At 45.6% G+C, this 27,075-nt stretch overlaps 1 long non-coding RNA gene across 4 annotated transcripts; it reads left to right on the top strand.

The window, feature by feature from the left end:
* Positions 1-526: 526 nt before the first annotated feature.
* On the top strand, positions 527-26,858 carry LOC129052137 (uncharacterized). Of its 4 annotated transcripts, XR_008516972.1 has the most exons (7): positions 527-638; positions 7,376-7,559; positions 19,367-19,493; positions 21,562-21,857; positions 23,551-23,744; positions 24,640-24,840; positions 26,532-26,858. It is a non-coding gene; the product is annotated as an uncharacterized LOC129052137 (long non-coding RNA). The 4 variants fall into 4 exon arrangements; XR_008516970.1 differs by lacking the exon at positions 19,367-19,493; XR_008516973.1 differs by lacking the exon at positions 23,551-23,744.
* Positions 26,859-27,075: the final 217 nt, after the last annotated feature.

Here is a 27,075-nt window from a genome sequence, read left to right as displayed (position 1 = left end):
TCTCAAACTCCTGACCTCAGGCAATCCACCCACCTTGGCCTCCCAAAGTGCTGGGATTACAGGCACGAGCCACTGCGCCTGGCCTAATTTTTTATTTTTTGTAGAGACAGGGTTTCACCATGTTGGCCAGGCTGGTCTCAAACTCCTGACCTCAGGTGATCTGTCTACCTCAGCCTCCCAGAGTACTGGGATTACAGGCATGAGCCACCGCACCCGCCCTTTGAGGTTGGTTGTATATATTTTAGGAAGACATAAGATATCAATCAACACATGTGAGGTGTCCATTGGTTCAGTCCAGAAAGGTGGAACAACTCAAAGTGAGCGAGGGTATTTACAGGTAACAGGTGGTTTCAAAGATTTTCTGATTGGCAATTGGCTGAAAGTTAAGTTAGTATCTAGAGATCTGGAATCAAAAGAAAGGAGTGTCTGGGTTACGATAAGGCGCTATGGAGACCAAGGTTTGTATGAAGTAGATGAAGTGTCATAGGTGGCTGCCCTTTGAGACAATAGAGGACAAATGTTTCCTATTTGTTGGGCGGGCATGGTAACTAACTCATGCCTGTAGTCCTAGCACTTCGGGAGGCCAAGGCAAGAGGATCACTTGAGCCCAGGACTTCAAGACCAGCCAGGGCAACAGAGTGAGACCCCATCTCTATAATTTTTTTTTTAATGTTTTCTATTTAGACCTTTACAGGATGCTAGATTCTCAGTTAATCTCACCAGGATTTGGAGAGCCTGGAAGAGGAAAAATCTAGTTATATTCATATAAATTCTTTACAATGCAAATTTTCCTCCACAAAAGAAGCCTTTGTAGGGCCATTTTTTTTTTTTTTTTTTGTAATGGGTTGAGGGGAGGGGGAGAAAAGAGGAGGCTCCTGAGGCCATTTCAATATGTGGAAGGTAACTTTTTTTTTTCTTTTTTCCTTTTTGAGACAGAGTGTTGATCTGTTGCCCAGGCTGGAGAAAGAAATAACCATAAAAATAGCCAATCAGCAGCCCATGCTACTGCTGTGCCTATGAAGTAGCCATTCTTTTATTCCTTTCCTTTCTTTTTTTTTTTTTTTTTTTGAGATGGAGTCTCGTGCTCTCCCTCAGGCTGGAGTACAGTGGCGCAATCTTGGCTCACTGCAGCCTCTGCCTCTCTAGTTCAAGCAATTCTCCTGCCGCAGCCTCCCAAGTAGCTGGGATTACAGGCATGTACCACCACACCTGGCTAATTTTTATATATTTTTTAGTAGAGACAAGGTTTCGCCATGTTGGCTAGGCTGGTCTTGAACTCCTGACCTCAGGGGACCCACCCACCTTGGCCTTCCAAAGCACTGGATTACAGGCATGAGCCACTACCCAGGGCTGAAATGCTGCCTTTTTTGGTCTTTGTTTTGTGGCTGGGTGGGGTGGTGCACACCTGAAGTCCTGACTACTTGGGAGACTGAGGCAAGAGTATCCCTTGAGAAGTTCAAGGCTGCGGTGAGCTATGATTGCACCACTGCACTCTTGTCTGGGTAACAGAGTGAGACCTTATCTCAAAAAATGAATGAATATATCTTTGTCTTTTGAAATCTACCCTCTCCTTCCAAGTCTGGGTCAGGGACTAGTTGGACTAGCGTGACTGATTTCTCTTCGTTTGCCCAACAGAGTCTCACTCTGTTGCCCAGGCTGGAGTACAGTGGTGTGATCTCAGCTCACTGCAACCTCTACCTCCTGAGTTCAGGTGATTCACTTGCCTCAGCCTAGTGAGTAGCTGGGATTACAGGCATGTGCCATGACACCCAGCTAATTTTATTTATTTATTTTTTTGAGACAGAGTATCATTCTGTCACCCAGGCTGGAGTGCAGTGGAATGATCTCAGTTCGCTGCAACCTCTGCCTCCTGGGTTCAAGCGATTCTCCTGCTTCAGCCTCTCAAATAGCTGGGATTACTGACATGCACCATCAAGCCTGCCTAATTTTTGTAGTTTTAGTAGACATGGGGTTTCACCATGATGGCCAGGCTGGTCTCGAACTCCTGACCTCAAGTGATCTACCCACCTCAGCCTCCCAAAGTACTGGGATTACAAGTGTGCACCACCACACCCGCCTGGCTAATTTTTGTATTTTTAGTAGAGACGGGGTTTCACCATGTTGGCCAGGCTGGTCTCGAACTCCTGACCTCAAGTGATCTACCCACCTCAACCTCCCAAAGTACTGGGATTACAAATGTGCACCACCACACCCACCTGGCTAATTTTTGTATTTTTAGTAGAGACGGGGTTTCACCATTTTGGCCAGGCTGGTCTCAAACTCCTGACCTCAGGTGATCCACCCACCTGTAATCCCAAAGTTCTGGGATTACAGCCATGAGCCACCATACCTCTCTCCCACAGACTGCACTCCCAGCCCTCATCCTTAACCCCCTGGCAACCGCTAATCTGTCCTTCAGTTCTAAAATGTTGTCATTTCAAAAATGGTACAAGCTGGATGTGGTGGCTCACGCCTGTAATCCCAGCACTTTGGGAGGCTGAGGTGGGTGGATCACCTGAGGTCAGGAGTTTGAGACCAGCCTGGCCAACATGGTGAAACCTCATCTCTACTAAAAATAGAAAATTAGCCGGGAGTGGTGGCATGTGCCTGTAATCCCAGCTACTTGGGAGGCTGAGGCAGGAGAATCACTTGGGCCCAAGAGGCAGAGGTTTTAGCACTGCAAGTCCTACAATCCAGAAACCCCCTCAATCCCAGGAAAATCATGATAGTTGGTCACCCTAAAGGGAGATCCAAATTCTCTCAGCTGGGCATAAGTCTCCCCACAAAAATGAAGAAAGGAGGCTGGATGCGGTGGCTCACGCCTGTAATCTCAGCACTTTGGGAGAGCGAGGTGGGCGGATCACGAGATCAGGAGATCGAGACCACCCTGGCTAACACGGTGAAACCCCATCTCTACTAAAAATACAAAGAATTAGCCAGGTGTGGTGGCGGGTGCCTGTAGTCCCAGTTACTCGGGATGCTGAGGCAGGAGAATGGCGTGAACCTGGGAGGCAGAGCTTGCAGTGAGCCGAGATCATGCCACTGCACTCCAGCCTGGGCGACAGTGCAAGACTCCCTCTCAAAAAAAAAAAAAAAAAAAAAGAAGAAGAAAGGAAAGTATTTCCATTAAAAGCCACCATTTAGCCTCCTGCTGGCCTAGGGAAGTTCCTCTAGACTCAGGTCTGTACTTACCTGAAAAACCCCTGGGAGACAAGCAAAAGATAACAATGACTGTGCTAATTTTCCAGTTGCAAATGTGGCTGTGAAAGTCAGGGGACTGGTCAGATGCGGTGGTTGACGCCTGTAATCTCAGCACTTTGGGAGGCTGAAGTGGGTGGATCATGAGGTCAGGAGTTCAAGACCAGCCTGGCCAAGATGGTGAAACCCCATCTCTACTAAAAATACAAAAATTAGCCGGGCACGGTGGCAGGCGCCTGTAATCCCAGGTACTCGGAAGGCTGAGGCAGGACAATGGCTTGAACCCGGGGGGGCGGAGGTTGCAGTGAGCCGAGATCGTGCCACTGAACTCCAGCCTGGGTGACAAGAGCGAAACTCTGTCTGAAAAAGAAAGAAAGAAAGTCAGGAGACCAGAGACACTTGGGTCCTGAACCTTTGTTAAATCCTGGTAAAATTTAAAAAGCCCTATATCAAATTAATTCAAATTAATAAGAAATTTTAGCTCTCTTCCAAGCATTATTTATGTAACAAAGCAAATGATCACAAGTTAAATCGTACTATTCCTTCTAGCCCTCAAAGAGAAGCCCTGTTGTTCAGCTGCTAGCTCTCTTGTGTGCTTATCTCAGTTTTCAGTTCCTCTGTTTTTGTGTGTGGGGAGGGGGAGCGGGTTTGTTTGTTTGTTTTGTTTTGTTTTGAGACAGAGTCTCACTCTTGTCGCCCAGGCTGGAGTGCAATTGTGTGATCTCGGCTCACTGCACTGCAACCTCCACCTCCCAGGTTCAAGCTATTCTCCTGCCTCAGCCTCCCGAGTAGCTGGGATTACAGGAGCCTGCCACCAAGCCCAGTTAATTTTCATATTTTTAGTAGAGACAGGGTTTCACTATGTTGGCCAGGCTGGTCTGGAACTCTTGACTTCAGGTGATCTGCCCGCCTTGGCCTCCCAAACTGCTGGGATTACAGGTGTGAGCCACTGCGCCCAGCCGAGTTCCTCTGTCTTGAACTGAGAAGTAAGATTCTCTTTTGAGGAGGATTGGTTAAGAGGCAGCCCCTAGAGCCATATTGCTGAGTTCAAAACCTAGCTCGGCTGTGTGACTATGAGCAAATTACTTACTTTCTTTGTGCCTCAGTTTCTCCCTTTGCAAAATGAAGATAACAATTATATAGGGATGTTGTGAAAATTAAGATTAATAAATGTTAGGTGCTTGGAATAAGGGTTGGCAAACTTTTTCTATAAAGGGCTGGAGAGTAAATATTTTAGGCTGTGGGCCCTACAGTCTGTGATGAAACTATTCAACTCTAAAGAGCAGTCATAGACAAAATGTAAATAAATGGGCATGGCTGTGTTCCAGTACAACTTTATATAAAAACAGGAGGCAGAACCAAAGACTGATATCAGCCCAGATATGCTTCAACAAGTAAATAGTTAAACTGGTACATCCATATCATGGAATACTACTCAGCAATAAAGAGAAATGAATTGTTTATTCATGCGACAGTTAGAAAGAATCTCCAGAAAATTATGCTGAAGGGGAAATAAAATTCCCTAAAATTACATACTGTATGGGGATTGGGTATGGTTCCAGTTGTGTAACTTTTTGTGGGGGGGTGGGGGGCGGGGGGCGGGGGGGGCAGAGTCTTGCTCTGTCGCCCAGGCTGGAGTGCAGTGGTGTGATCTCAGCCCACTGCAACTTCTGCCTCCCAGGTTCAAGTGATTCTCCTGCCTCAGCCTCCCGAGTAGCTGGGATTACAGGTACCTGCCACCACACCCAGCTAATTTCAGTAGAGACGAGGTTTCACCATGTTGACCAGGCTGGTCTCAAACTCCTGACCTCAGGTGATCCGCCCACCTAGGCCTCTGAAAGTGCTAGGATTACAGGCGTAAGCCACCACATCCGGATTGTAACATTTTTGAAATGACATTTTAGAACTGGACGACAGATTAGCAGTTGCCAGGGGGTTAAGGATGAGGGCTGGGAGTGCAGTCTGTGGGACAGAGGTGTGGGTGAGGTTATACAAAGGCACAATGAGGAATCCCTGTGGTCTTGAAACTGTTCAATATCTGGACTGCGGTGGTGGACACACAAGACATATGTGATAAAATTTTATAGAACTTAATACACACACAAATGAGTACAGCTAAAAAGAGAAATCTGGTCGGGTGCGGTGGCTCACGCCTGTAATCCCAGCACTTTGGGAGGCTGAGGTGGGCAGATCACCTGAGGCCAGGAGTTCAAGACCAGCCTAGCCAACATGGCAAAACCCCATCTCTACAAATAAGAGAAATCTGAATAAGATTGGTGGGTCATATGAATATCAACATCCCGAATGTGATATTATACTATGCTTTTGCATAGTTGGAGCAAAATGGACAAAATGTAAAAGAGATCTCTGTATTATTTTTCACAAGTGCATGTGAATCTGCAATTATCAAAATTATTTACTTCTCATTTTAATTTGTAGAGATGGGATCTCCCTGTGTTGCCCAGGCTGGTCTCAAACTCCCAGGCTCAAACAATCCTCCCATCTCAGCCTCCCAAGTGTGGGGATTACAGTTGTGAGCCACCACGCTTGGTCCAAAATTTTTTCAATTCAAAAAAAAAAAAAATAACTAGTGGTGGGGCTGGACTTGGCCTGTGAGTTGACCCACCGCCTGTTAGCAGTCCCTGACCACTGACTTCATGCCTGGCAAATGCTAAGTACCATATAAGTAGGATGACCAACTCCTTCTGGTTTGTCCAGGACTTTCCAGCTTTGCAGTGTTAAAATCAGGACAGTCCGAGTCAATTGGGTTGAGTTGGATGCCTGATTATACACTTTTTTTTTTTTTTGGAGATGGAGTCCCCATTTGTCGCCCAGGCTGGAATGCAGTGGTGCAATCTCAGCTCACTGCAACCTCTGCCTCCTGGGTTCAAGCAGTTCTCCTGCCTCAGCCTCCCGAGTAGATGGGATTACAGGCACACGCCATCATGTCCAGCTAATTTTTGTATTTTTGGTAAAGACAGGGTTTTGCCATGTTGGCCAGGCTGGTCTGGAACTCCTGACCTCAGGTGATCCGCTCACCTCAGGCTCCCAAAGTGTTGGGATTACAGGCATGAGCCACCTTGCCCAGCCTTTTTTAAAATAGATTTTTTAAAAGACAGGGCCTTGCTATGTTGTCCAGGCTGGATTGCAGTGGCTTTTCACAGGTGCAATGATAGCACGCTGTGGCTATCATTCACTGCTGGCCTTGAAACTGCCTCTGCCAAATTATGACAGTAAGATAAATTTTACATAGTTGACTCCATCTTGCTTCTGACCTCCAAACTCCTTGGTCATTCCTGGGCATAGGCCAAGCTAACTTTGGGAGGAATTTAGTTTATAGTTTTACTTTAAAGCAAAGATGATAATAGCCCTCCCCAAAACTAAACCACCTTTGTAAAACTAATGAAAGGCCACAAGGTGAGGAGGATGAGAGGGGACTGAATTCTGATAAAATAGGCGCAGTTTCTATAATCCTTTACTGCTCAGGAGTCATGTGGCCAGAGGTCACAAGATTTGTGACTTTCCCAGTTGTTTCTATAGATAACATCACCTATAGAACCTAAGGTTGTTGTTGTTGTTGTTGTTTCTTTTTTGAGACGGAGTCTCACTCTGTCGCCCAGGCTGGAGTGCAGTGACATGATCTTGGCTCACTGCAAGCTCTGCCTCCTGGGTTCACACCATTCTCCTGCCTCAGCATCCCTAGTAGCTGGGACTACAGGCGCCTGCCACCATGCCCGGCTAATTTTTTGTATTTTTAGTAGAGATGGGGTTTCACCATGTTAGCCAGGATGGTCTCGATCTCCTGACCTCATGATCTGCCTGCCTTGGCCTCCCAAAGTGCTGGGATTACAGGCGTGAACCACCATGCCCGACCAACTTAAGGGTGGTTTTTAAAGATTTTTCCACACTAATCCCACCTGGACTCATGACTCAACTGATCTTGTGACCCCACCCAGAACTTTTTCCACACCCCTATGAATTCATCTCTAACCAATCAGCAGCACTCATTCCCTAGCCCCTTGCCCACCAACTTGTTCATAAAAACCCTAATCTCAAGCATCTGGGGAGCCTGATTTAAGTGATAATTCCAGTTGTCCTGTGTGTACTGGCCTTTGTCAATTAAACTCTTTCTCTACCACAACGCTGTGGTCTCAGCGGATTGATTTTGTCTGTACAGTGGGCAAGAAGAACCCATCAGGTGATTACAGCCTCAAGCAATCCTCCTGCCTCAGGATCTTTTGGAGTAGCTGGGACTACAGACATGCACCACTGCTCCCAGCTTTCGATACCTACTTATTAAGTATCACATCCTGGAAAATCCCTCAGTCCCAAGAAAGCCAAAACAGTTGATCATACCAAATGTAAGTGTTATTATTTTCTACACTGTTATTATCATTTAATAAGAATCACACGTATGCCACATGTATATGAACTCTAAGCTCTGCCAGATCTTTTTTTTTGGAGACAAAGTCTCACTCTGTCAGCCAGGCTAGAGTGCAGTGGCACAATCTCTGCTCACTCCAACCTCTGCCTCCCAGGTTCAAGCAATTCTCCCGCCTCAGCAGGAGGCTATAGTAGCTGGGACTATAGGCAACCACCACCACGCCTGGCTAATTTTTGTATTTTAGTAGAGATGGGGTTTTGCCATGTTGGCCAGGGTGGTATCTAACTCCTACTTCAGGTGATCCACCTGCCTTGGCCTCGCAAAGTGCTGGGATTATAGGCGTGAGCCACCACACCTGGCCCATACATGTGTTTTGTTTGTCTGTCTGAGACGGAGTCTCGCTCTGTTGTCCAGGCTGGAGTGCAGTGGTGCGATCTCGGCTGACTGCACTGCAAGCTCCACCTCCCGGGTTCAAGCGATTCTCCTGCCTCAGCCTCCCGGGTAGCTGGGACTACAGGCACCCGCCACCATACCCGGCTAATTTTTTGTATTTTTAGTGGAAACGGGGTTTCACCGTGTTAGCCAGGATGGTCTTGGTCTCCTGACCTCGTGATCCGCCCACCTCAGCCTCCCAAAGTGCTGGGATTACAGGTGTGAGCCACAGCGCCCGGCCCATACATGCGTTTTAAATAATATGAATGAGTTGTCAGTATTTGAATACTGGTAGATTTCACATAAAGATCTGAATTTCTGTCAATATCTGGCTTCTTTTGAAATATGTATATAAAAGTATGGGAAAAGAGGGTCTACTTTCCTGATGGCTGATCTGAGGATCTGGAAAGGAGCATGAGCTCTCCAGTTTACCATGGTACCTACTATTCCCTGATGCCTTCCAGACACTGAGGCCAGTGAAGATTACAGGTTATCTTACTTCAGCCAGCTCTATTCATTGCATCTTAGGTTCCTGTTATGCATTTCAGTTTGTTACTCCTGTCCAGAAATTAAACTCCATCTGAGTAGACATTATTTCTGTTTTGGTTTCCATTATGCCCAGCATAGTACCATAGGACGTACTTAATAAAGTTGAGAAAGAAAGAAAAGAAGACTGGGCGTGGTGGCTCATACCTATAATCCCAGCACTTTGGGAGGCCAAGATGGGCAGATCACAAGGTAGAGATTGAGACCATCCTGGCCAACATGGTGAAACCCCATCTCTACAAAATACAAAATATATAAAAAATACAAAAATTAGCTGGGCATGGTGGCACATGCCTGTAGTCCCAGCTGCTTGGGAGGCTGAGGCAGGAGAATCGCTTGAACCCGGGGAGCGGAGGTTGCAGTGAGCTGAGATTGCGCCACTGCACTCAAGCCTGGTGACAGAGCGAGACTCCGTCTAAAAAAAAGAAAGAAAAGAAGGAAAAAAGGAAAGAAGGAAGGAAGGAAGGAAGAGAGGGGCAAGGAGGGAGAGCCTTCCCTCCCTCAGTTGTTTTCTCCCTCTGTTGCTCTGTTATTTGATCAGAGCAACCCAAAAGGACTAGTATGGGTTTCCTTACCTTTCATCTCCAGACGTAGGAGATAGAACAAGAACATTTGCAAGGGAAAAAAAAAGGTCAGATAATAGGGTTGAAATAAGAAGAAAGAAAAAGAAACAAAAATGACCCCATTACCTGGGCATGCTTGCATGTGCCTGTAGTCTCAGCTACTCAGGAGGCTGAGGCAGGAGGATCACTTGAGCCCAGGAGTTCCAGGCTGCAGTGAGCCATGACTGCACCACTGCACTCCAGTTTGAGTGACAGAGTGAGACCCTGTGTCAAAGAAAGAAACGACCCCATTATTCAGATCTAGCAGCATGCTGCTATTTACCAGATTTAGCAGCCATGCTATTAAATAAAGATGTTTTTAATTAACAAAACTTGCCTTTTCTTTAACAGTTTTCACTTTTCACTGAGTAATGCAAAAGAGGCATGTGCTTTTGGGGGGTGGGGAGGCACTGATGCAAATTGGGGTAGCGAAAAACATGCTTGAACTTGCCCCCTCTGGGCTTAGTCGGCACTCTCTATGCCCTGTCAAACACTTCTGGAATGAACATTTGATGTTCCGGGGGTAAATCAAAAATAACTCCAAGGTGACATGTGCTGCAGACCCTTGAGATTATGTGTTTGTAATCGTATGAGATTAAAAAAAAGAGGAAGCAGAAACACACACATATATACACACGCAACCTTTCTACAGCTGGGCGCGGTTTCTATCAGCCTGGTCAACAAAGCCAAGCTTTCTGTAAAGAAACAAGCTGGGATCTTTCAAGGCCTTGGGTTCTGGGTGCCACTCTAAGGTCCTGCCTCTGCAGTTGACTTTTACACATCTGTTTTGTGAGACTTCAAAACCTCAATGTTCTGGCCACTTGGTTCTTGCAGCTGGCAATTGGCACATTTAAGGCCTCTCCCCAAATGAAGGCCTTTGAAAATATATTTGAAAAATGTAGCCCTCACCAAGTTTAAAAAGGCTATGAATAAAGATCGTTTGAACCTTGAAGCTCCACCTGAAGGCAGCAGTCCTTGGAAAGATTCCTCAAGCTGGGCATGGTGGCTCATGCCTGTAACCCTAGCACTTTGGGAGGCCAAGGCGGGAGGATCATTTGAGCCCAGAAGTTCAAGACCAGCCTGGGCAACATGGCAAAATCCTGGCTCTACAAAAAATACACAAAAGTAGGCCAGACGCAGTGGCTCACACCTGTAATCCCAGCACTTTGGGAGGCCGAGGTGGGCAGATCACGAGGTCAGGAGTTCGAGGCCAGCCTGGCCAACATAGTGAAACCCCATCTCTACTAAAAATACAAACATTAGCTGGGTGTGGTGGCACATGCCTGTAATCCCAGCTACTTGGGAGGCTGAGGCAGGAGAATTGCTTGAACTTGGGAGGCGGAGGTTGCAGTGAGCCGAGACCGAGGCATTGCACTCTAGCCTAGGTGACAGAGTGAGACTCCATCTCAAAAAAAAAAAAAAAAACCCACAAAAATCAATTAGCTGGGTAGCTGGGTGTGCACCCACGGTCCCAGCTACTTGAGAGGCTGAGGCAGGAGGATCACCTGAGGCCAGGAAGTTGAGGCTGCAGTGAGCTGTGATTGCATCACTCAGTGCCAACCTGGGTGACAGTGAGACCCTGCCTCAATCAATCAATCAAAGAAAATATTCCTCCAGCACCAGTTTTCATGCAAGGGAATTTTTGTTCAGTTTGGTTCAGCCAAATAAAGTCCAGGATAGAACCTGGGTCTATCAGAGTTCCCCAAATTTCAGTGACTCATGTAACGCCTTTGAGATTTTTGCCATCGCCACAAACCACCTTTTTTTTTTTGACACAGCGTCTTGCTCTGTCACCCAGGCTGGAATGCAGTGGTGCAGCTGTTACAGTAGGTAGCTAGTCAGACATGAACAGAGCAAGAGAGAGTTCCCCCACAACACACACACACCAGGAATGTCAGGTGACCACAGGTGACCATCAGGTGATGCTCAGGTGGTTGTTAACTATCCCTCTAAATAATGACTGGTCTCAGCCGACGCCAGGGAAAGGCAGTCTCCCAATAAGCAGAAAAAAAAAACCCTGAAACTGGTGATCAGCAGCTTCCCAATAAGATCTCAGGACTGGGTAAATGGACTCAAGCATGGGAATTAAGAGGCAAAATGGCAAAGTTTAACTGATGACCGTCTAGGGACATTCAACTGGTTAAGGGAAGAATGCCTCAAGTGAGCACGTACACAACTCCAATAAACACATTGTACGTGCAGACAGCAATCCCCAATGAAAAATCACGGGAGAAGGAACTCAAGGCCCCGGAAGTATGTCAGCGTATAAAACACAAATCACAGATAAAACAGGGCGCTTGATTTCTCAAGTCGCCCGCCTGACCCTCTTCCAACATAGAAAGGCCCTGTTTCTACAAAAAATTTAAAAAATTAGTCAGATGTGGTGGTGCACACCACTAATCTCAGCTACTTGGGAAGCTGAGGTGGGAGGATCACTTGAACCCAGAGTTTGAGGCCACAGTGATTACCCCACTGTATTCCAGCCTGGGCAACAGAGCAAGACCTACCTCAAAAAAAAAAAAAAAAAAATAGGTTTGACCAGTTAGAATTTTTCATTCCTTCTGGGTACAGTGATTGGTTCAAGAATGGGGTTGTGATCCAAGCCAAGTCTTTGAGGCTCAGTTCTTAAACTTTTGTTGCAACAGTTGCCTAAAAGATTCCTCTGGAATTGCTAACTTGGTAGGAAGTAAGTCTACAGTTGCTGGAGCCACCACTCGGTAAGATTCTGCCTGAGAATAAAGCGGAGATGAGCAATAAAAACAGAGACCAAATAATTATGACACTGTTGCTCAGATCCAGCCATGCCTGAAGCTGGGAAACTCTGAACTTTTGAGTTGTGCCAGCCAATACATTTCTCCCTAACATCTTTTTTCTTTTTGGTTTTTTATTACTTGCAATTGACTGATATATATACCATCACAAATGGCAGGATACATAGCAGACATTATTGTTGGCCTACCCAAAAACTTTTCTTCCTTTTTAAATGAGAATTCTGGTTGCGACCAGATGTTCACCTTTCTCCTGCTGGCCATGTGCTTCCCGGGAGATGGATCCCAGTCCCAACCCCAGCCTGAGGAATAGATATGAACTAATCACGGTGATCCAGACCACTTGTCAGTGGTTGGTTTAGGTTTATCACGTGATGCCCTCTAGCCAATAAGACAAGAAAAAAACTCCGCTGCACGCTGGGAAAGGTTTTTCTCATTAACAGAAACATGTTGTTATGACTTGAATGTCTGAAATTGTGGGCATTATCGTGGCATCACGAGTGAGAATATCTAACACACTAAGAGAGGCAGAGAAGAACTGCAGAAAGAATTTAGGTTCTGACAATATTTGAGCCCCTGAGAACTATCTATACCTATGGATCCTTGACAGCTTGCAAGAGTTGCTCTCTCGGTGGCAGTTACTGTAGTAACTGAAGCCTCCCAAACCGACACCACTACTCAGGAGAAGAGCATATGCTCAGGGCTTTCTCTTGAAAGGGAAGAAACTGCTTCCCTTCCAGAGTCCCAGATAAAACCTTGGATCTCATTGCCTCTCACTCAGTGATGTGTTCATCTGTGAACCTAATAAGAAGGCCAGGGAGGCCGGGCGCGGTGGCTCACGCCTATGGTCCCAGAACTTTGGGAGGCCAAGGCGGGCGGATCAACTGAGGTCAGGAGTTTGAGACCAGCCTGGCCAACATGGTGAAAGCCTGTCTCTACTAAAAAAATACAAAAAAATTAACCGGGCGTGGTGGCATGTGCCTTTAATCCCAGCTACTCAGGAGGCTGAGGCAGGAGAATCACTTGAACCTAGGAGGCAGAGGTTGCAGTGAGCCGAGATTGTGCCGCTACACTCCAACCTGGGTGACAGAGTGGGATTCCATCTCAAAAAAAAGGGAAGGACAGGGTAAAGAAAGTACTTTGATTGATGTAAGCCAATCAGGACCCAACTCTGGAGCATGGGGTAAAGCAAATCTTTTCCAAAACACATGGAATTGGAGTGTGGAAGTTGGTGTTCTGTGGTTCCATTAATGGTGTCCTGGAAAGATTACAAAAGAACACTTACATTCTCTTCCAACCCAGGAAGTCATAGGACTTTGGGGGCGGGGGTGGAAGGAGAAAGAAAGAAACATGGCATTTGCTCAACATGGTACTTAGCATTATAGAAGATTAAGAAAATGTATAGCACATGATCCCTGCTCTCAGAGAATTTACAAGTGAGATTAACTGCCCCTTAATATAACAGTTTGGGAGACCTGCCCTTCAAAGACTGTATTTTTTTTGTTGAATACTCCGTTAGAGTAACGCTAGCCACTGTAACAACGCTCACATTTCAGAGGCTTGCATAATAGAAGTTTATCTCCTCTAGCGCTGCATTGCCAGTTGACTGACAGCTTTCCTCCATCCCTGGGGCCTCATCGTTGATGTCTGCATCCAGTGGTGGCAGGGGAAGGAGAATGGAAAAGGCGCACGTTTCTCAACTGCTTTGTGCAGAGCTAATACACATTGCTTTTGCTCACATTCTATTTGCAGAATGAATCACAGGCTGTACCCAGATGCAAAGGGGATTGGGAAATATTGTCCCTGGCTGCTTTCCAATGACAACTCTATACCCTAAGGATAACTAGACATCTCTGTCACTCAAATGTTGCCTGTAATAATGGCAAGTACCCACAAGGATGCAGAAATGCCTTGATCATGTTTAAGCAATTTAAATCATATACCAAAATTTCTCACTCTCAGCCTATTGACACTTCAGGCCAGATAATTGTTTTGGAGTCATCCTGTGCATTGTAAGATTCAGTTTAGCAGTATCTCTGGCCTCTACCCACTAGATGCCAGTAGCACCCCCACCACCAGTTGTGACAATCAAAAACCTCTCCAGACAGTGCCAAACATCCCCTAGGACACAGAACATTTCCATCCCCCAGAAAGTTCCCTCTTGCCGCTTCCCAAAACAAGGTAACCACTGTTCTGACCTTTATCACCCTTAGTTTTGTCTGTTCTTAGACTCCACATAAATGGAATCATACAGAATGAACTCTTTTTTTCTTTTTTGAAACAGAGTCTCGCTCTGTCACCCAGGCTGGAGTGCAGAGGCATGATCTTGGCTCACTGCAACCTCCGCCTCCCTTGTTCAAGGGATTCTCCTGCCTCAGCCTCCCAAGTAGCTGGGATTACAGGTGGCTGCCACCACGCCTGGCTGATTTGTTTATTTTTTGTAGGGACATGGTCTCACCATGTTGGCCAGGCTGATCTCAAACCCCTGACCTCAAATGATCCACATGCCTCAGCTTCCCAAAGTGCTGGGATGACAGGTGTGAGCCACTGCATCCAGCATGAACTCATGTATCTGGCTCCTTTCACTCAAATAATGCTTTTCAGATTGAGTCACGCTGGATGCCCCAGCAATTCTTTCCTGGCTGTTGTTGAGTAGAATTCCATTTTGGGACCATACCATCATTTGTTTACCCTCTTGTTGTCGGGCACTTGGTCATTTCCAGTTTGGACTATTATGAAACAAGCTTCTATGAACATTCTGGAACAAATTATTTTTTCTTTTTTTTTTTGAGATGGAATCTTGCCCTGTCGCCCAGGCTGGAGTGCAATGGCGAGATCTCAGCTCACTACAACCTCCACCTCCTGGGTTCAAGCGATTCTCTCGCCTCAGCCTCCTGAGTAGCTGGGACTACAGGCGCGCACCACCACGCCCAGCTAATTTTTTCCTCAGGTGATCCACCCTCCTCGGCCTCCCAAAGTGCTAGGATTACAGGCATGAGCCACCGCACCTGGCCTGGAACAAGTATTTTTATGGACATGGGCACACATTTCTCTTAATCTAAGAGTGGAATTACTGGGTCAGCAGTAGGTAAATGTCAAACTTTATTAGGTATTGTAGTTAACCTATATTATTTTTAAGTTGTATTTATTTATTTATTTATTTTTATTTTCTGAGACAGGGTTTCACTCTTGTTGCCCAGGCTGGAGTGCAATGGTGCGATCTCTGCGCACTGCAACCTCCGCCTTCCAGGTTCAAGCAATTCTCCTGACTCAGCCTCCCAAGTAGCTGGGATTACAGGCATGCACCACCACGCCTAGCTAGCATTTATTTATTTTTTAGAGGGTCTTGCTATGTTGCCCATGATGATCTCAAACTCCTGGCCTCAAGCGATCCACCTGCCTCAGCCTCCCAAGGTGCTAGGATTATGAGCGTGATCCACCACACCTGGCCTTCTCCTTGTACCCTTTCCTTCACCCTTCTTCAGAGGTAACCACTCTGAGCCTTCTGCTCTGTCCTTCTAGAACATTCTTTCTATTTAGGCAGCTAGTGTATAGCAGTTAAGAGCTTAATGTGACCTTGGGCACATGTATGAACTCTCTGTGTCTTCCTCATTCCTAAAAAAGGCATTCGTTTGTTTGTTTTTTGTGACAGTCTCGCTGTGTTGCCCAGGCTGGAGTGCAGTGGCATGATTTCAGCTAACTGTAAACTCCGCCTCCTGGTTCAAGTGATTCTCCTGCCTCTGCCTCCTGAGTAGCTGGGACTACAGGCAGGTGCCACCACACCTGGCTAATTTTTGTATTTTTAGTAGAGACGGGGTTTTGCTGTGTTGTCCACGTTGGTCTTGAACTCATGACCTCAGGTTATCCACCTACCCGGCCTCCCAAAGTGCCGGGATTATAGACGTGAGCCATCGCACCTGGTCTGTTTGCGGTTTTTTGCACATTTCTATATGCTATGGTTTTACTATCCCCTTGAAAATTCATGTTGAAACTTAACACCCAGTATGGCAGTACTGAGAGGTTCAGCTTTTAAGAAGTGATTGGGCTTGGCCCAGTGGCTCATACCTGTAATCCCAGCACTTTGGGAAGCCAAGGTGGGCAGATCACCTGAGGTCAGGAGTTCAAGACCAGCCTGGCCAACATGGTGAAACCCTCATCTCTACTAAAAATACAAAAATTAGCCAGGTATGATGATGCGTGCCTGTAATCCCAGCTACTGGGGAGGCTGTGGCAGAAGAATTGCTTAGACCAAGGAGGCCGGAGGTTGCAGTGAACCGAGATCGTGCCACTGCCCTCCAGCCTGGGTGACAGAGTGAGACTCTGTCTCAAAAAAAAAAAAAAAATCAGAAGTGATTGAGTCATGAAAGCTCTCATGAATGGATTCATCCATTCATGAATTAATAGATTAATGAGTTAATGGGTAAATGGATTAATGAGTTGTCACAGAGTGGGACTTGTGGCTTTAGAAGAAGAAGAAGAAGAAGAGAGACCTGAGGTAGCTGCTCAGGCCCCTCTTCATGGGATGCCCTGTGCTTCTTCGGGTCTCTGCAAAGAGTCCCCAACAGCAAGAAGGCACTCATCAGATGCAGCCCCCCAAGCCTGGGACTTCTCAGCCTCCATAATTGTAAGAAATAATTCCTCATATATGTACCTACTATGTACTCACATAAATTAAAAATTAAAAAAGAAATAATTCCTTTTATTTATAAATTACCAAGTTTTATGTATTCTGTTATTTCTGTTATAAGCAACAAAAAACGGACTTAAGACAATATTATTGAATTTTCCAGAAAGGTCACTTCTGTATAAATTAAGGGAAGACTGTACTTTCTTTTGTTTGTAACACTACCAAAATTTGTTCACTACTTTAGAAAATCATGTCACTTCTGGCAATGCAACTCAATAAAACTCAAGGGAGTTTTCATCACCAGTAATCACCCCTATGTGGGTCCACATTCAAGGCTGTCCCTTCACAGTGTCCCTTCACGCATCTGACCTCTCCGATGCGTACTCAGTTAGATGGGGCTGAACACACTCATACCAAAATCTCTGTGTTAGGGCATCATATGGGGGTGTTCCAATGACAAAAGGAAGAAGGGTAGAAGAGATGCTGAACAGACATTAAGAAGAGTTGGCCAAGACAGGCGGATAGCCTGAGCTCGGGAGTTCGAAACTAGCCTGGGCAACACGGGGAAACCCCGTCTCTAGTAAAAATACAAAAAAATTAGCCAGGTGTGGCAGCGTGCGCCTGTAGTTCCAGCTACTCAGGAGGCTGAGGCAGGAGAATTACTTGAACCCAGGAAGCAGAGGTTGCAGTGAGCTGAGATCGCACCACTGCACTCCAGGCTGGGTGAAAGAGTGAGACTCCGTCTCCAAAGAAGAAGAAGAAGAGTTGGCCTTGCTGTAATTATTCCCATTTCATAGGTGGCTGATGCAAGGCACAGAGAGATTCAAGTGGTTGAGGAATGGAGGAGGCAGACTCAAACCCAGTTACCACCACAACTTACTTACTGCCTGTGTTAGTCAGGGTTCTCCAGGGAAACAGAACCAGTAGGATAGATAGATGATAGACAGATAGACAGACAGATAGATAGATAGATAGATATTATATTAATAGATGATAGGTAATAGATTGAGAGATGATAGATCGCTTCTTGGCCTTTTGGCTAAAATCAAGTGTAGATTTTAGATAAGTGATAGATAATAGATGACAGATGATAGGTAGATAGGTACATAAATAGGTGATAGGTAGATAGATGATAAATAGATGATAGGCAGATAGAGCAATAGATTGATTTATAATAGATAAATAATAGAAATCGATTGATAGATGATAGATTGATAGATAATAGATTAATAGATAGATGATAGATAATAGATTGATAGATCATAGATGAGATAGGTGATAGATACCCAATGATAGATAGATAGATAATAAATAGATAAATAGATGATAGGTAACACCCATAATCCCACCACTTTGGGAGGCTGAGATGGGCGGATCACCTGAGGTCAGGAATTTTAGAACAGCCTGGGCAACATGGTGAAACCTCATCTCTACTAAAAATACAAAAATTAGCTGGGCGTGGTGGCGCGTGCCTTTAGTCCCAGCTACTTGGGAGGCTGAGGCAGGCGAATCGCTTGAACCCAGAAGGCAGAGGTTGCAGTGAGGCAAGATCACACCACTGCACTCCAGCCTGAGCAATAGAGTGAGACTCCATCTCAAAAAAAAAAAATCAGCGATAGGTAGACAGATAATAGGTAGGTAGGTAGGTAGATAGATAGATAGATAGATAGATAGATAGATAGATAGATGATAGATAGTTATGAATAGGAAGAGATTTATTACAGGGATTGATTCATAGGATTATGGAAGCAGAGAAGTCCCACTATCTGCCATCTGCAAGCTGGAGGCCCGAGAAAGCTGGTGATGTGGCTGCAGTCCAAATCTGAAAGCCTGAGAACCAAGGCAGCCAACAGCATCTGTCCTGGTCCAAGTCAGAAGGCCTGAGATGTCCAAGGGCAGGAGAAGGTGGATGTCTCAGCTGAAACAGAGAGAGAATTCACCCTTCCTCTGCCTTTTTCTTCAATTCAGACCCTCAAGGATTGGGTGATGCCCATGCAAGCTGGCGAGTGAGGTTCTTCTTTACTCAGTCTATTGTTTCAAATGCTAATCCCTTCTGGAAACACCCTCCTGGAAATGTTTTACCAGCTACCTAGGCATCCCTTAGCCAGTACTATGTGCCGCATAATTTTCTGGCAACTGTTCTCATAAACTGTTGAAAAATTGCATTGATAAATAAAGGTAAACACAGGCTCTACTGTTCCTTGTGTTCTCTGACACAGCATCCAATCGCTGGGCGTCAGGGAGTGAGTCCCAATGTTACAGGGTACAAAGAGTTCAGCAAAGAAATGCTCTCAGCTGGGAAATTTGAATATATCAAGTACCTGCATATTTGATGACATTAGGAATTATTGTTAACATTTTTTTTTTTTTTTGAGACAGATTCTTGCTCTGTCGCCCAGGCTGGAGTGCAGTGTGGCACAATCTCGGCTCACTGCAACCTCTGCCTCCTGGGTCAAGCAACTCTCCTGCCTCAGCCTCCTGAGTAGCTGGGATTACAGGCAAGCACCATCACACCCAGCTCCTGAGGCCGACCTCGGCCTCTCAAAGCACTGGGATTATAGGCATGAGCCACCACACCCGGCCATTGTTAACTTTTAAAATGCATGATATTAGAATTGTGATTATGACCAAAGTCGAGTCTTTATTTTTTAGAGATACACACGGAAGTATCCACAGAGTGGTGTGATAGCTGAGATTTGCAACCAAGTAATCCAAGCAGCAGGAACGAGAGTGGAGGGAAAGATGAAGCAGGATTACCCCTAAATTGCTAATTGTCAGTATCTTTTATATGTTTTTATTTTTCTTTTAGAGACGGGATCTTGCTTTGTTGCCCAGGCTGGAGTGCAGTGGTGGGATCATAGCTCATTGCAGCTTCGAACTTCTGGGCTCAAGTGATCCCCATCCTGCTTCAGCCTCCTGAGTAGCTGAGACTACAGGTGTGTGCCACCACGCCCAGCTGATTGTTTTTTTTTTTTTTAGATGTTGTGCACCCAGGCTGGAGTGCAGTGGCACAATCTTGGCTCACTGCAACCTCTGCCCCCCAGGCTCAAGTGATCCTCCTGCCTCAGCCTCCCAAGTAGCTAGGACCACAGACGTGCGCCACCACACCTGGCTAATTTTTGTATTTTTGGTAGAGATGGGGCTTCAGCATGTTGCCCAGGCTGGTCTCAAACTCCTGAGCTCATGTAATCTGCCTGCCTCGACCTCCTAAAGTGCTGTGATTATAGGCATGAGCCACCGTGCCCGGCCCACGCAGCTAATTTTTAAATTTTTTGTAGAGACAGGGTCTCGCCATGTTGCCTAGGCTGGTCTTTAACCCCTGGGCTCAAATTATCCTCCTGCCTCAGCCTACCAAAGCAGTGGGATTGCAGATGTGAGCCACTGTGCCCAGTTGAGCTGATAATTGTAGAAACCAGATAATGGACAAGGGAGATGAGGATACTATTTTCTCTCCTTTTGTATGTTTGATATTTTCATAATAAAATAATAATAATAAAGGAAAGCTCCTGCTATAATTTTTCCTTTCTTTTTTTTTTTTTTTTTTTTTTTTTTTTTTTTTGAGACAGAGTCTTGCTCTGTCGCCCAGGCTGGAGTGCAGTGGCATGATCTCGGCTCACTGCCACCTCTGTCTCCCGGGTACAAACGATTCTCCTGCCTCAGCCTCCCAAGTAGCTGGGATTACAGGAACGTGCCACCATGCCTGGCTAATTTTTGTGTTTTTAGTAGAGATGCATTTCACCATGTTGGTCAGGCTGGTCTGGAACTCCTGACCTCAAATGATCCACCTGCCTCGGCCTCCCAAAATGCTGGGATTACAGGCCTGAGCCACCATGCCCAGCCTTATTTTTCTATTTAAGTCTGTAAAGCTGACTTCTCCATAAAAGGCATTCTAATTCATATCTATTGATAGAAAACCACAGTTAACAATCTATACGCCATGTATGAAATTAGAAGCAGGTGAATTAAAGCTATCCAGTCATGAACTGCTTTCACTCTTGCTCAGAGTTCATCTTGACGGCTTCCTAATTCCCTGAAGACTGTCAGATGAGGCAGAGAACAATATCTCCCAAAAGTTTTTGTGGTATCTGAAGAAAGTGACTCATTGGAAACTCAAAGTCAGGGCCTGTGGGTTACTTATAATGATAGTTAACTCTTACATAACAGTGACTGCATGCCAACCTCTCCTGTTAGTACTTGACAAATATTAACCCATTTAATTTTTATCAATCTCAGGAAATACGTACAATTATTAAGCCTATTTTACATATGAGGAAACAAAAGCATAGATCGTTTAAATGACTCATCCAAGGTCTCATAGCAAGTAAGAGGTGGGGCCAGGATTTGAAAGCAGGCAAACAGATTCCGTGACTACATTCTTCATCATGATTTCGACCACCTCCATATTATTTTGGTAATGCATCTCTGGAAGTTTACTGAGCATCAGATAACAGCGAATTGGGGGTAGGTTGGGGAAAGCAGTTAAGATCGGTGTTCATTCTTTGCCAACCTGAAGTATTCCTAGAAATAGCAGATAACTGAGGCCGGGCGCTGTGGCTCACACCTGTAACCCCAGCATTTTCGGAGGCCTAGGCAGGTGGATTACTTGAGGTCAGGAGTTGGAGACCAGCCTGGTCAACATAGTGAAACCCCCGTCTTTACTAAAAATACAAAAATTAGCTGGGCGTGGTGGCCCGTGCCTGTAGTCCCAGCTACTCGGGAGGCTGAGGCAGGAGAATCACTGGAACCTGGGAGGCGGAGGTTGCAGTGAGCTGAGATCGCACCACTGCACTCCAGCCTGGGCGACAAAGCAAGACTCTATCTCAAAAAAAAAAAAAAAAAAAAGAAAAAAGAAATAACAGAAAATTTACATTATGTGTCTCCCCTAGCAAAGCTATAATAAAATAGCCACCATTTAGGGAACTGCTGCTATGAATAAGCTGCTGTGCTCACAGAAAAATACACCGTGATAATCTCAGTTGCATCAATAAATATTCTATGTACCAGGCTCTGTTCTAGGCACTGAGGATACAGCCCTGAAAAGACCAACATGATTTAAACCCACGTGGAGCTTCTTGGGACCTACATTGACCAACATAGTGGGGCAGAAGAGACGCTGCACACGTCTAGAGCTTATACCTTGAAAAACTTCGCAGCTTCCATTTTCACTCTTTTGGAACTCTGCCCCGAGACCACCACACCAGAAGAAACCCTGAAAGAAAAGCCCCAGAATGAGAGAGACTTAGCCACCTGGCTGTCCCGGCTGAGCCTTCAGCCACATGCAGCCTCATGAGCAAACCCAGGTGAGACCAACAGAAGGGCCATGCAACCACCCAAAGACTCATAAGAAATAATAGGCCAGGCCCAGCGGCTCACACCAGGAATCCCAGCACTTTTGGAGGCTGAGATGGGCAGATCCCTTGAGTCCAGGCCAGGCATGGTGGCTCATGCCTGTAATCTCAGCACTTTGGCAGGTCGAGGCAGGCGGATCACTTGAGGTCAGGAGTTTAAGACCAGCCTGGCTAACAAGGTGAAAGCTCGTCTCTACTAAAAATACAAAAATTAGCCAGGCGTGATGCCACATGCCTGTTATCTCAGCTCCTTGGGAGGCTGAGGCAGGAGAGTCACTTGAACCTGGGAGGCGGGGGTTGCAGGGAGCTGAGATGGTGCCACTGCACTCCAGCCTGGGTGACAGAACAAGACTCCATCTCAGGGGTTGAGGGGAGATCCCTTGAATCCAGGAGTTGAAGACAGCCTGGGCAACATGGTAAAACCCCGCCTCTACAAAAAATTAGTTGGACATGGTGGTACAGGCCTGTAGCTCCAGCTACTCAGGAGGCTAAGGTGGGAGGATCACTTGAGACCGGGAGGTGGAGGTTGCAGTGAGTTGAGATCACACCACTGCACTCCAGCCTGGGTTACAGAGAGACACGCCATCTCAAAAAATAAATAAATAAATAGTGGCCATTTATTGTATCAAACAAATTCCCAATACATCATTCAGTGTCCAACTCGGGGTGGGGGTGTGTTTTTTTGGGGGGAACCTAATTTATCTCAGATCATAGAGATTCAAACCAAGATCAAAAGAGCTGGTGGTTGGTTGTTGTTTTTGAAAACTCATAGCTAGACCCTCAAAAGTTAATAAATGCAACAGGATTTAAAACTCAGCTTTGTTTGTCTTGGTGTGTTACGAAAGAACACAAGAAAAAAATTGCATTTCACCGCTCCTGTGGCTTAAGAAAGCAACCAAACAAGTCAATTAACTTGTAAGTGAGGGCCCAGTCATGTGGTGGAGAGACTCTCCTGCCACACACAATCACTTACAGAGGAGCGGAGTCAATAACAGCCAAAGATTTCACCTGATAATTGTCAAAATGTTTAAATACACCATTACAGTGTGCAAATAGGACTTTATCTTCAGCTCCAAGCACATCAAAACCGCTGGTTTAATTCCAGCAGCTTGTGCTTTCAAAGGAGTATTGAGTGAAGGCATACAGGGATGGGCTGAAATCCACACCTTCCCCCAGGCAGATCAACAAACCTTTTTGCTGGGCTGAGTCCAGCTTCTGAACTTTTGTACAAAATCTCTAACACCCACTGTCACAAAAAACTGAAGACCTGTCTTAGGACCAGGGATGGATCCAGGTTTTGTGGTACCTGAAGCTTAGACAATTTGGGGGAGCCTTCTTTAAAACAAATACAAAATTTTAAGTACAAAATTAGGTATAAAAGTGAATGTTTAGGCCAGGTGCAGCGGCTCATGCCTATAATCCCAGCACTTTGGGAGGCCGAGGTGGAAAGACTGCTTGAGGCCAGGGGTTCGAGATTAGCCTGGGCAACATGTGAGACCCTGTCTCTACAAAAGATTTTTTAAAATTAGCCAGGTGTGGTGGCATGTGCCTATAGTCCTAGCTACTTGGGAGCTGAGGAGGGAGGATTGCTTGAGCCCAGAAGGTTGACACTGCAGTAAGCCGTGATTGCACCACTGCATTCCAGCTTGGGAGACGGAGCGAGTCCCTGTTTCCTGTTTCAAAAACATAAATAAAAAAGAAGAAGAAGAAAGAAAAAGAAGAAGAAGAAGGAGAAGGAGAAGGAGAAGGAGAAGAAGAAGAAGAAGAAGAAGAAGAAGAAGAAGAAGAAGAAAGAAGAAGGAGGAGGAGGAGGAGAGGAAGAGGAGGAGAAGGAAAAAGGTGAATATTTAAAGTGAGAACAGGGCCAGATGCAGTGGCTCACACCTGTCATCCCAGCACTTTGGGAGGCCGAAGCAGGCACATAGCTTGAGCTCAGGAGTTCGAGACCAGCCTGGCCAACATGGTAAAACCCTGTCTCTACTAAAAATACACACACAAAAAAAATTTAGCCAAGTGTGGTGGTGTGCACCTGTAGTCCCAGCTACTTGTGGGGGGCTGAGGTGGGAGGATCACTTGAGCCTGGGAGGTTGAGGCTGCAGTGAGCCAAGATCGTGCCACTGGACTCCAGCCTGAGTGACAAAGTGAGATCCTGTCTCAAAAAATAAATAAAATAAAATGAGAAATCACAAAAAAGTCATGGGGCTGTGTTAGCCAGACTCCAAAATGCCCTCCAGTGATCCAATGATCCTTTGCCTCCCGGTGTGCCCACCGTGTGCAGTGCCCTCCTCTATTGCACCAGGGTGGTCTGTGTGACCCGTAAAATTTGGCAGGAGTGATGGTGCATCATGACAATACAGCTTCTGTCTTGGTTTCTTTCTCTCTCTCTCTTTTTTTTTTTTTTTTGAGATGGAGTCTCACTCTGTTGCCCAGGCTGAAGTGCAGTGGCACCATCTTGGCTCACTGCAACCTCCACCTTCTAGGTTCCAGTGCTTCTCATGCCTCAGCCTCCTGAGTAGCTGTGATTACAGGCGTGCACCACTACACCTGGCTAATTTTTGTATTTTTAGTAGAGATGGGGTTCACCATGTTGGCCAGGGTGGTCTCAAACTCTTGACCTCCAGTGATCTGCTCGCTTCAGCCTCCCAAAGTGCTGGGATTACAGTTGTGAGCCACCACACCCAGCCCCTCTCTCTTTCTTAAAACTTCTCTCTTGGTTTCTCTCTCTCTTGCTTAGTGAGGGAGCCAGCTTCCATGTCATGAGGGACTGAAACCTTCTGACCACAACCACATAAACAAGCTCAGAAACAGATCATCCAGCCCCAAAGAGGCTTCCAGCAGCTGCAGCCCAGCCAACAGCATGACTGTAAACAGGGGAGATACCCTGAAGCAGAACCACCCAGCAAAGCCACTCCTGGATTCTTGACCTGCAGAAACTGTGAGATAAATGTTTATTGGTTTAAGCTGCTAAATTTTGAGGCAATTTGTTACACAGCAATAGGTAGCTAATACAGAGGCCTTCAGAGACTCATGTTCCTGTCTTCTGGGATGGTTTTAGGTCATTATTTATTTATTTACTTACTTACTTATTTTTCTAGACGGGGTCTTGCTCTGTCTCCCAGGCTGGAATGCAGTGACTCAATCACGGCTCACTGCAGCCTCAAACTCCCAGGCTCAGGAGATCCTCCCACCCCAGTTTCCTGGGCAGCTGGAACTACAGGCGCGTGCCACTGAGCCCAGCTTTAAGTAATTTTCCAGAAGCGTTCACATACAAATGCTTTCTCTTTGCAGCCTGGATTCCATCCCCACTGAAAACTCCTTCCAATGCCCAGCACTACTGAATCTCTGCTTCCTAAAGATGTGTGGAACACTGAGTAGGAACTCAAGCTATATTTGCTGAATACATGGATATATAAGAGCCTTGCAAGAGTGATATTTCATCCTTATTTTATAGATCAGGAAATGGAAACTCAGAGACATTAAGTAACTAGCTTAAGATCACACAGCTAGAGACCGACTAAGTCTTAATTCCTCAATGGAAAGTTTTTAGAGCCTGTAGTGTCAATTTCTTTGATGCTTTCCATAGTACATACTAAATGCTTAATGCAGATTGACTGAAAGAGTTAATAATGTGAGATGGGTGTGGTGGCTCACACCTGTAATCCCAGCACTTTGAGAGATTGGGTGGTTGGATGGCTTGAGCCTAGGAGTTCAAGAACAGCCTGGGCAACATACTAAGACCCTGTTTCTGCTAAAGGGTGTGGTGGCTTACGCTGCACCTATGGTCCCAGCTACTTGGGAGGCTGAGGTGGGAGGATTACTTAAGCCAGGTAGGGCAAGGCTGAGGTTAGCTGTGATCATGCCACTCACCTCTAGCCTGAGTAACAGAGTGAGACCCTGTCTCTAAAAAAAAAAAAAAAAAAAAAAATTAAGTTAATGGCATAGCAGGTCTTTATCTAGTTAGGTAAATGTCTCTTTAATATAGAAACAAGAGGCCGGGCATGGTGGCTCAAGCCTGTAATCCCAGCACCTTGGGAGGCCAAGGTGGGCGGATCACTTGAGGCCAAGAGTTGGAGACCAGCCTGGCCAACATGGCAAAACCCTGTCTCTACTAAAAATAAAAAAAAATTAGCCAAGCATAATGGCGCACATCTGTAGTCCCAGCTACTTGGGAGGCTGAGGCAGGAGAACTGCTTGAACCTAGGAGGTGGAGGTTGCAGTGAGCCAAGATCGCACCACTGCACTCCAGCCTGGGTGACAAAGCAAGACTCCGTCTCAGAAAAAAATAAAATAAAATAAAATAAATATATATATATATACACACATATATATATACGCACATATATATACACATATATACATATATATAAATAAAAACAGGAACCATGGTGGGGTGGTGGCAGGGGCAGAGAAAATAATGTGTTATTATACTTTCTTTCTCACAAACAGTAATGGAGCAGTGGCAGTCTTTTATGAAAAAAAACTGACAAAACCACTTCAAAAGTGTCCAAACACTAAAATTTAAAATAATAAAGGGTTTGTATTTCATTTCATGAACAACATTAAAAAGTTTTAAAAGCCTATGTAAAACCAATTAATTTGTGGTTCATGTCCCACTCTTTTGAACAGTAACAACATCTCCAGATTGACGCACACGGTTAGAGGTCTAACCACCCAAGAGTAACCATGGGCAATCCTGGGATGGCACTTTCTTCCCTTCAAGTGGTCACTAGAGTTGACCAAGGTCAAAAGTTAACCAAGTGTTCCAGCAGCCTAGGGGTTGTGGTGAATTACGTGAGTGGCCTGCTTTCCTTTGAACCCTCCGATTCTCTGCAATTGCAAAGATTTAGGAGTGTGGATATTCTAATTAGGCCATGTGAAATTTAATTTCGTAGTGGCGAAATTTGCAAGGTCTTCTAAATGTGCACGGAATAAACATGGAGCCTTTGAAAATTCATGGACTTGTTGGCTGAGTTATTATTCACAAAAGTCTCTTTAACTCCAAGCACAAAGTCTGGGACATATTAGATGGTCAATAAATTAATAAAGTTGACATGAATGGGAGTTAATTGGACATCTAAATGAGAATGGATCACTCAGTATTTCCACAAACTCCATCTCTTTTATCAACAAGGCCTCTGGACTCTGTGCTGTCTGATCACAAGGATTTCAT

Source organism: Pongo abelii, chromosome 21, assembly GCF_028885655.2.
Source record: "Pongo abelii isolate AG06213 chromosome 21, NHGRI_mPonAbe1-v2.0_pri, whole genome shotgun sequence".
In the NCBI taxonomy this organism is placed as follows: domain Eukaryota; kingdom Metazoa; phylum Chordata; class Mammalia; order Primates; family Hominidae; genus Pongo; species Pongo abelii.
This window is presented reverse-complemented; position numbering and strand designations above follow the sequence as displayed.